An 8,254-nucleotide genomic window follows, 5' to 3' on the forward strand; every position below is an offset into this window, starting at 1 on the left:
CAACGAGGTTAAGGTATGTTAATGCTAAACCTTTCCTTCATTTTGGCATGATCTAGTAACTACATGTGTTTCAAAACGATACATAAAGAGAAGTTCATCTTCCTGAATTTATGTACATTTTCCTAATCTCATAAGTTACAACATTGTCCCTTATCAGGACTTCATATTCAGATTAGGTTTGTCCTCTTTCAGCCAAGAGAGCAGAGAGTCTATATATATATATATATATATATATATATAGTATTACAGTATTTTCACTACCATCGAGCTATAATCGATGGGCAGGCCCCTATTGGGCAACCTCCGATCAGATGGTGAGTTATATACTGAGCCTACTATGGCTGAGCGCCTACGAGCGAGCCCAGAATGGCCGAGATATAAAGCCTAGAATGGCCGAGCACCTATGAGCGAGCCTACTACAGCAGAGCAATTACACATACCGACCCTTATAAGCCCGGACAGCTATTTTACTTACTATATTGAGAGAGTTGAGTTAGTACCAGCAGGTAAGCATATCCTCAGATTATCTTTGACCCCCAGTTACTTTCAGTTATTATAATATCAATTCAGTTTCAGCTTTCAGTTATTTTGTTGCCTTACATACTCGGTATATTATTTCGTACCGATGTCCCTTTAGCCGGGGATGCTGCATTTCATGCCTGCAGGTCCTCATTGACAGTTGGACAGACCCTCCTAGCAGACAGAGTCAAACATCAGCTTGGTTGGTAAGCTCCACTTCCTCAGAGTTACCAGGTCTAGACCTTGGAGTCCATTTTATATATACAGGTTTGATGGGTAGGTCGAGGCTCTGTCCCGGCCATGGTACAATTTAGTTATCTCTAGAGGCTTGTAGACGAGTCTTGTATAATTTGTATATCATTAGATGTTCATTGCAGCTTCGTCGGGCTGCACATATATATATATATATATATATATATATATATATATAAAATCAGATTTTGGGTGTGTTTACCCCACATATGAGAGAGATGTTATTTTCAAATGATTCAGAATATGGTCTCATCGGCGTAAGTTGAGGGTTACCCTCCAGAGTTTACAGTTAGAGAGTGGTACGCTCGGGCCGAGTATGGCACCGGGTGCCGGCCACGCCTCTTCAAGTTTGGGGATGACACATGCCTCGGAGTCACCTTCTGCTTTTAGTTGTATTACTGTTTATTTTCAATTCAAAAGAGTATTGTATTTAGATGTTATTAGCGTACCCTCTGTAGAACTTATGACTCGGTTCCACCAGGTTTTGGAAGTGATTGACAGTTGTACTGTTTGGTTTGGGTATGATAGATTACCAGTTTAGGTTGATATTGAAATTGTTGTTTTTGGCTAAATCTTGATGCATGTTAGGCTTACCTAGTCTTTGGGACTAGGTGCCATCACGACATCCTAAGGTGAAATTTGGGATCATGACAAAAAACTATTTGAACTTGAGATTAGAAATGTAACGACCCGACCGATCGTTTTGAGCATTTTCACTTAGTGAGGCCGAGGGCCTGATTGTGAGGATATTTATGGGATTGGGCTGCACGTCGTAGCATGTCTTATTGATTTATGACTGAGTGAGGCCGAGGGCATGATTGGTTTATGCCACGATTGGCTTGTTATAGCGCTTGGGCTGAAGGAGCCCCTCGAGAGTCTGCACACCCCCAGTGAGCGCAGGTACCTACTGAGTGCGAGTATCGAGTGTCGAGTGCCGAGTGATTGGGAGGATTGAGTGACTGTGAGGACTGAGCGGCTGTGAGTACTGAGTGACTGGGAGGACTGAGTGAAATGATACTCTACGAGGATGCATATGGTTTTATTACTGAGTCACATTGCATTTGACATGCACATGACATACAGGCATAGAGATGCATTTTCCTCATGTTGTACGGTATCACGTCATTCATGACTTTTTACACACATTGATATGTGGTTATAGAGAGGTATTTCAAACTTGTTATTTGGAAAGGAAATGATACATTTTATTTATAGTGGAAAGGATTTTTTAGGAAAATTTCAGTTTTCAAACTATCTCATAATTTTTCAATGATTTCGATAAAGGATTTGGGTTTTCACTGATATTCTTGAAAAGCGGAACTATTTTTGAAAAACTGTGAAAAGGTTGAGCAATTTATCTCTGAGCTATTTCTTCATTTATTTGCTTTACATTGTTATGAACTGCTATTGGTTATTGGTGTTGGACCCGACCTATGTTCCAGCTCGTCACTGCTTTCAACCTGAGGTTAGGTTTGTTACTTTTTGACAAGGGGTCGGTTGTACTCATACTGCACTTCCTGCACATTGCGTGCAGATCCCGGATGTCGATGTTGCTGTGTTCGATGGTTGCTGAATTTGAAGGCGTACCTGCGTTCCTGCTGTAGTTGCCTCTTGTTCAAAGTAGCCTTAGATTTTAAAACTCTGTTTATGTACTTTTCAAATAAAAGTTGTATTCTTTTCATATCAGCTTTGTAAACTCTATTCTTAGAAGCTCATGATTTGTACTACCAGTCCTTGGGAAATGTAATAAATCCAGATAAATTATTTTGTTTAATTGACTTATTAGCATTATTTTGAAATTGGATATTTATTAGTTGGCTTACCTAGCGGGTTAGGTTAGGTGCCATCATGACTTGTGGGTTTTGGGTCGTGATAGATTGGTATGAGAGCTCTAGGTTCATAGATTCTACAAGTCATGAGCAAGTGTCTAGCAGAGTGTTGCAGATCAGTATGATGGCGTCCATACCTATCTTCGAGAGGCTACAGGACATTTAGGATATACTTCCCATCTTTCTTTCCTTATCGTGCGACATTGATTCAGCTTGAAGTGTAACTCTTTGAATTTCCTTCCATGCATTCGTATGCGCACATGAGCGCTCGATAACAGTTGTGCATCGATGGCTTGTGACTATAGTTGAGGTGCGAAATATGATTTCGGCGTGCTGATGATGGGCCAGTCTGGAGGACTTGAGGCCGGGTTTTGACTGTAGCTTGAGCACGGAGATTTCTATTGTGTGAGCACGTGCTTTTGGATTTATATGTCTGGTAGTGTCCCTATTAGTGGAATTTATGGCTGGATGGCGACGTGATGAGTATGATGTGACTGCGAGATGTGTTCATATGATTTGAATGTGACGAGAAGGGTCTGCTTTAGGTGTAGAAGGAACTATTTGGTGCTTGATTTCCATCTTGATTTGATGTATAGCCCCGAGTTATGGGTGTGTTGAAGGATTTTTTCATGTTGTTTAGTTGAGGAATGAAGTTGGTTTCAAGTCGTGATATGAGTTCAGACTCAGGAAGATTAAGGCATTGCGTAATGTTTATGACTGTGGAAGGGTATAAAGAGATGTTAGTTTGAGGCGAAGCATGTGGATTATCTCCTGCGGGGTGTCCTGAGGTTTGTGTGATCCGTATGTTGTTTTGTAGCTAGTTCTCTTTTACTAGTGAATTATATGTGTTGCAATTTGAGTTTGGACCGCTTATGAGAGTTGGCTTGACTTTTACAAGGGTGAATGCGAGATTTGTAGATGATTTGAGATATTAGATAGTTTTGCATGAGCTTATGAAGGATTTAGTTGAATCTCACTATGGCATTATGGCAGTAATAGAGTATGGGCATTGTGAGTTATTGTGTGTTTTGATCTATGGCTTTGAGCCAAGTGGGGGAGTCTGCTATTGATAAGTTGATTGCACGGTTATGTGTTGTATTGGTTTCAGTTTGAGGTATACCGGTGAATCAGTTATGGCTTACAGAGGTTGAGTCGAGGATGGCTCGAGTAAAGGGAATTTTAGATAAGGGTGGTGTTATGCATTATGGGTATATGAGAAACATTGGATGATTTAGTTGTTATTTGTAAAGGATGTAGCGTGCATGGAGTAGGAAATTGCTCGGCTGCTTAAAAAAATGGATTACTTCCTTGGGTGTTGTTGTACTAATGGGGCACAGGTCGTTCGGTCCATTTAGGCGATATTGAGATTCGAGTAGAGTGAATGACTCTCGAGCATGGTTATAATGAATTCAAGATTTATACGTGGCAATTGAGAATGTTGCGGATTTGTATATAGCTAGAAGCTGAGAGTTACATTGGATGGTGTCGAGACTCGCAGTATTTCTATATCATTATGGATTCTACATTTGGTATCAGGAAGGTAAGATGAACAGCTCTAAATTCACAGAAGGTCTCTTCAGAGTGGGTATCTCAGTTGTGGTACTTTTGGGGTGCTTAAGAGAGCATTCAGCGGCTTATGATCTTTAGGGCGGTGTGGTTTTATGTTAGGGTATCGTGTGGTGAGTCTTGGTTGAGGATTGTGGTATTATGGCGAGGAGAAGAATCAGTTTGAAGGTAATTGAGAAGGAACTCGGAGAAATAGGATAGCTTGGTAGTAGGTTGGATCGGCGTGGTAATGGGTATGATCGGTTCTTTGGGTGCTTATGATGTGGTGAGTTTCTACAGATGTTTCGTGGCAATGCTCTTGGGTTCTGGAGACTTGCATAGCTAGGTTGAGCTAGAGGGATTCAGTCCTGATGGTTGGTTATATGCAAATAGGATTCAGAGAGTTCTTGATGGTTTCTACCTCGGTTAGAGATGTATATTTCTTACTAACGTGGGGATCATGTGATGTATAGTGATTTTCTCCCAGAGGGTATCAAGTGGAAAGTTCTTGGCTAATTAAGTACGCAGTTTCTTGTGACTCGGAGTGGATTGCAGAGTTATTGTATTTTTCGTGATGGCATAGTATATGCGATGTGTTGTGTAGGATTGAGATTTGCATGTGTAAGGTCACGGTTCAGTTTTGAAGGGGAAGGTCCTGAGTCCTTATGCAGCATGGTCAGATTCAGATGACTAGGTAAATGATATTACTATCTGGTATAGTTTGGTGAGAATGTACATTTCAGAAGGGGCAATGTGTTTTAATTTATGGATACTTCATTGGTATCGCGGCACTCCCTTGTTTGATCGACTGTTGGTGTTCAAATTTTGCTTAGTGGCACAGAAGAATTATAGAAGTATTCCTCGTGGAATGATCGTGTATTGGAGAAGTGTTAGACATTCAAGCGGTGGAGTTGAGATCAACTATGATGATTCGTGTGTTCTATGGATTTGGAGACTGGGAGTTCTCATGAGTAGATTGTTTTGTGGTTGTGGAATGTGAAAAATGTAGCCAAGGTTAGTCAGAAGATATTATGTGTTGTGATCCAGTTATTGTGGACTTTTGGAGAGTTATTTATCTATCGTGGGTGACAAGTGTTGGTTTGGGGTTCATTGTTAGGCTCGATCTGGATGTGTGTTCTGCACCGAGTCGGATTGGTTGGCTCCATACTGCCATTGTTGAGGGACGTGCCATTCGATTGTTGTTGAGCTTATTCGTGTTCTGAAACGATATGTGAATTACTCTTCTATACTACGAGGAGTTGGGATTCGTTGGTTATATGCACATGTGGTGCGGTTCTATTTGAGCCTTATATCGGGATTTGAGCGGGATGAGTATTTGGGTATTACATGATTAATTGCGCGTTGGCTATGTGCTTTCCGAATCGTGGTATTGTGTTATTTGCTCTTCGTGGTTGTGGTAATGCACTTTGGGTACTTGATGTCGAATTTCGAGTGGTTATGGATTTTGAGCAGGGTGGCTCGAGGTATATAATACGGACCAGCGTTTGGATGGGGTCACACATTGTAGCAGAGTTATGTAAGGGTATGATCCTTTGTGTTAGATTCGTGAGTTTTGGTTTTGCGGTGTGTGATGGGTTCTTAGCATTGCGTCGTGGTGATACCCGTTGAGCTTGCGGGACGGTTCTCTTGTCTGATGTTATTTCCATGTTTGAGTATATTTGGAATGTTGCTTACTAGTGCACGGATTGCACAGGTTGTGTCTTTAGATTGCATTGATGTATCATGTCACTAGAGTGGTCGTTTTGGATAAGATGAGGTCATCGTACCTAGAATGGGTGCTATCGGATCTTATTGTGGTATATTTGGAAGGATATTGTTGCTGATCGGCTTAGAAATTTGCTATAGTTCCTATCGAAGGAGAGGGAGTTCCACAACTTGTTGATCTGGCGAATGGTTATGAGTTTCGGCGTGTTTCTTTCATCGTTGGCAGTGTATGAAGGTGTTAGAACGAGGCTCTATTTGATAAGAGGTTTATTATCGGTATTGGGTTGTTTTAAGCAGCTACTGTGATTATAAATTATCGCTATGAGTGTTTGAGTTATGTGGTATATTATGTGATTTCATCTTGAGTTATGGCGATGGTTGGGTCCAGCTTGTTCGGACTTATACAGTGTGTAGATGCGAGATTTTGATCTTATAGAGAAATTTCGGATGTGGAAATTGGATTCTAAGGCCTATGGACTAGGTTGGATTAAGAAATTTTAGTCAAGTCGTGTTATTAGACCTATATGGGATAGGGTGACATGGGATCACCCCCGGGTATGTGCATGGTAAGTTTACTCGACAATTTGTTGGCTTTTGGAACAACTCCGGGCACGTTCGAGGACGAACGTATGTTTAAGGGGCGGAGGATGCAACGACCTGACTGGTCGTTTTGAGCCTTTGCACTTCGCTCGATTGTTTGAGGGCATTAGTAGCTCCGTATCATGTACTATGACTTATGTGAATTGTCAGTTTTGCTTTTCAGGTTATTCAAAATTGATTTAGAAGAATGATTATCAGCTAGAAGCTTCAAATTTGAAAGGTTTGACCAAGTTTGACTTTTTAGTATTTGACCTCGGATTGGACTTTTGATGGTTCTGTTAGCTCAGTTGGGTGATTTGGGACTTAGGAGCGCGTCCGGATTGTGAGTTGGAGGTCCGTGGCAGAATTTGGCTTGAAATGGCGAAAGTTGGAATTTTTGGAATGTTTGACCGGGAGCGAACTTTTTGATATCAGTGTTGGATTCTGATTCCAGAAGTTGTAGCAGGTCCATTATGTCAATTATGACTTGTGTGCAAAATTTGAGGTCAATCGGACGTGATTTGATAGGTTTCGGCATCGGTTGTGGAAGTTGAAGTTTCAAAGTTCAATGATTTTGAATTGAGCTGTGATTCGTCGTTTGTTGTTATGTGTGTTTTGAGGCCTCGAGTAGGTCCGTGTTATGTTATGTGACTTTTTGGTATATTTGGACCAGGTCCCGAGGGGCTCGGGCAGCGAAGTGGTCACAGGAGCAAAAATAGTGCTGGGTGAGGAAGATCGCAGAAGCAAAGATTTGGGCGCATATGCGGATGCGTAGGTGCGAAGTAATGGAGCGCAGGAGCTAGGTTTTTTGCAGGTGAGGATGGTGGCTCGCACCTGCAATGTCACAGAAGCGGGTATGGTGTCCGCAGGTGCGAGGGTCGAGTCCTCAGTTGATTCCGCAGAAGCGGAGGTTATGTCGCGGAAGCGATACCGCATATGCGGTTAAGTGTCCGCATAAGCAGAAGTGCTGGCAGAATGATAAATACAAGGGTTAGCGATTTTGGGTTCATTTTAACATTTCCAAGCTCGGATTGAGGCGATTTTTAGAGCAATTCTCACCATATGAATTGGGTTTTGAGCTGTTCGGAGGTCGCTACACGCGTGATGCCATTCTTGGAGCATCGCTTGGCTTGCTCGGCGTTGGAATTGGCTTGTTTAAGATAAGTAACTCCTCTAAGCTTAGTGCTGAGGGTATGAAACCCCGAACTATGTGTTATGTGATTGGTATTGAGGTGACGCACATGCTAGGTGATGGGCGTATGAGCGTGCACCCTGTGAGTTGTGACTCCGTTGTCTTTAGGGCACTGTATACTGGCTCTACGTTAGTGATATTTGTGTTTTTCACCATGTGATAAAGTAATTGAGTTGTACATCATGCTAGATATCCTGTTTAGGCTTTATGCTGATATTGCTGGGGCCCATAGTGGTCGTTTCTTGCTGTCATCTCACTGATTTCATTGATACGTCGTACTCAGTCACATTCATGCATTCATATCATATCTCAGTCTCAGTTGTTACTTATTGATACATCATATCATTATTCTGGGTTTTTTTTCATGACATTATGAGCCCATGGGTGCGAATGGAGAGATTGATGACTGCGTGAGGCCGAGGGCCTGATGGTGAGGATATTTAAGGGATCGGGCTGCACGCCACAGCATGTTTTATTAATTCATGACTGAGTGAGGCCGAGGGCCTGATTATGAGGACATTTATGGGATCGGGCTGCACGCCGCAACATGTTTTATTGATTTATGACTGAGTGAGGCCGAGGGGCTGGTTGATTTATGCCATGATTGGCTTGT

The sequence above is a fragment of the Nicotiana attenuata genome, unplaced genomic scaffold (genome assembly GCF_001879085.1).
Source record: "Nicotiana attenuata strain UT unplaced genomic scaffold, NIATTr2, whole genome shotgun sequence".
In the NCBI taxonomy this organism is placed as follows: Eukaryota; Viridiplantae; Streptophyta; class Magnoliopsida; order Solanales; family Solanaceae; genus Nicotiana; species Nicotiana attenuata.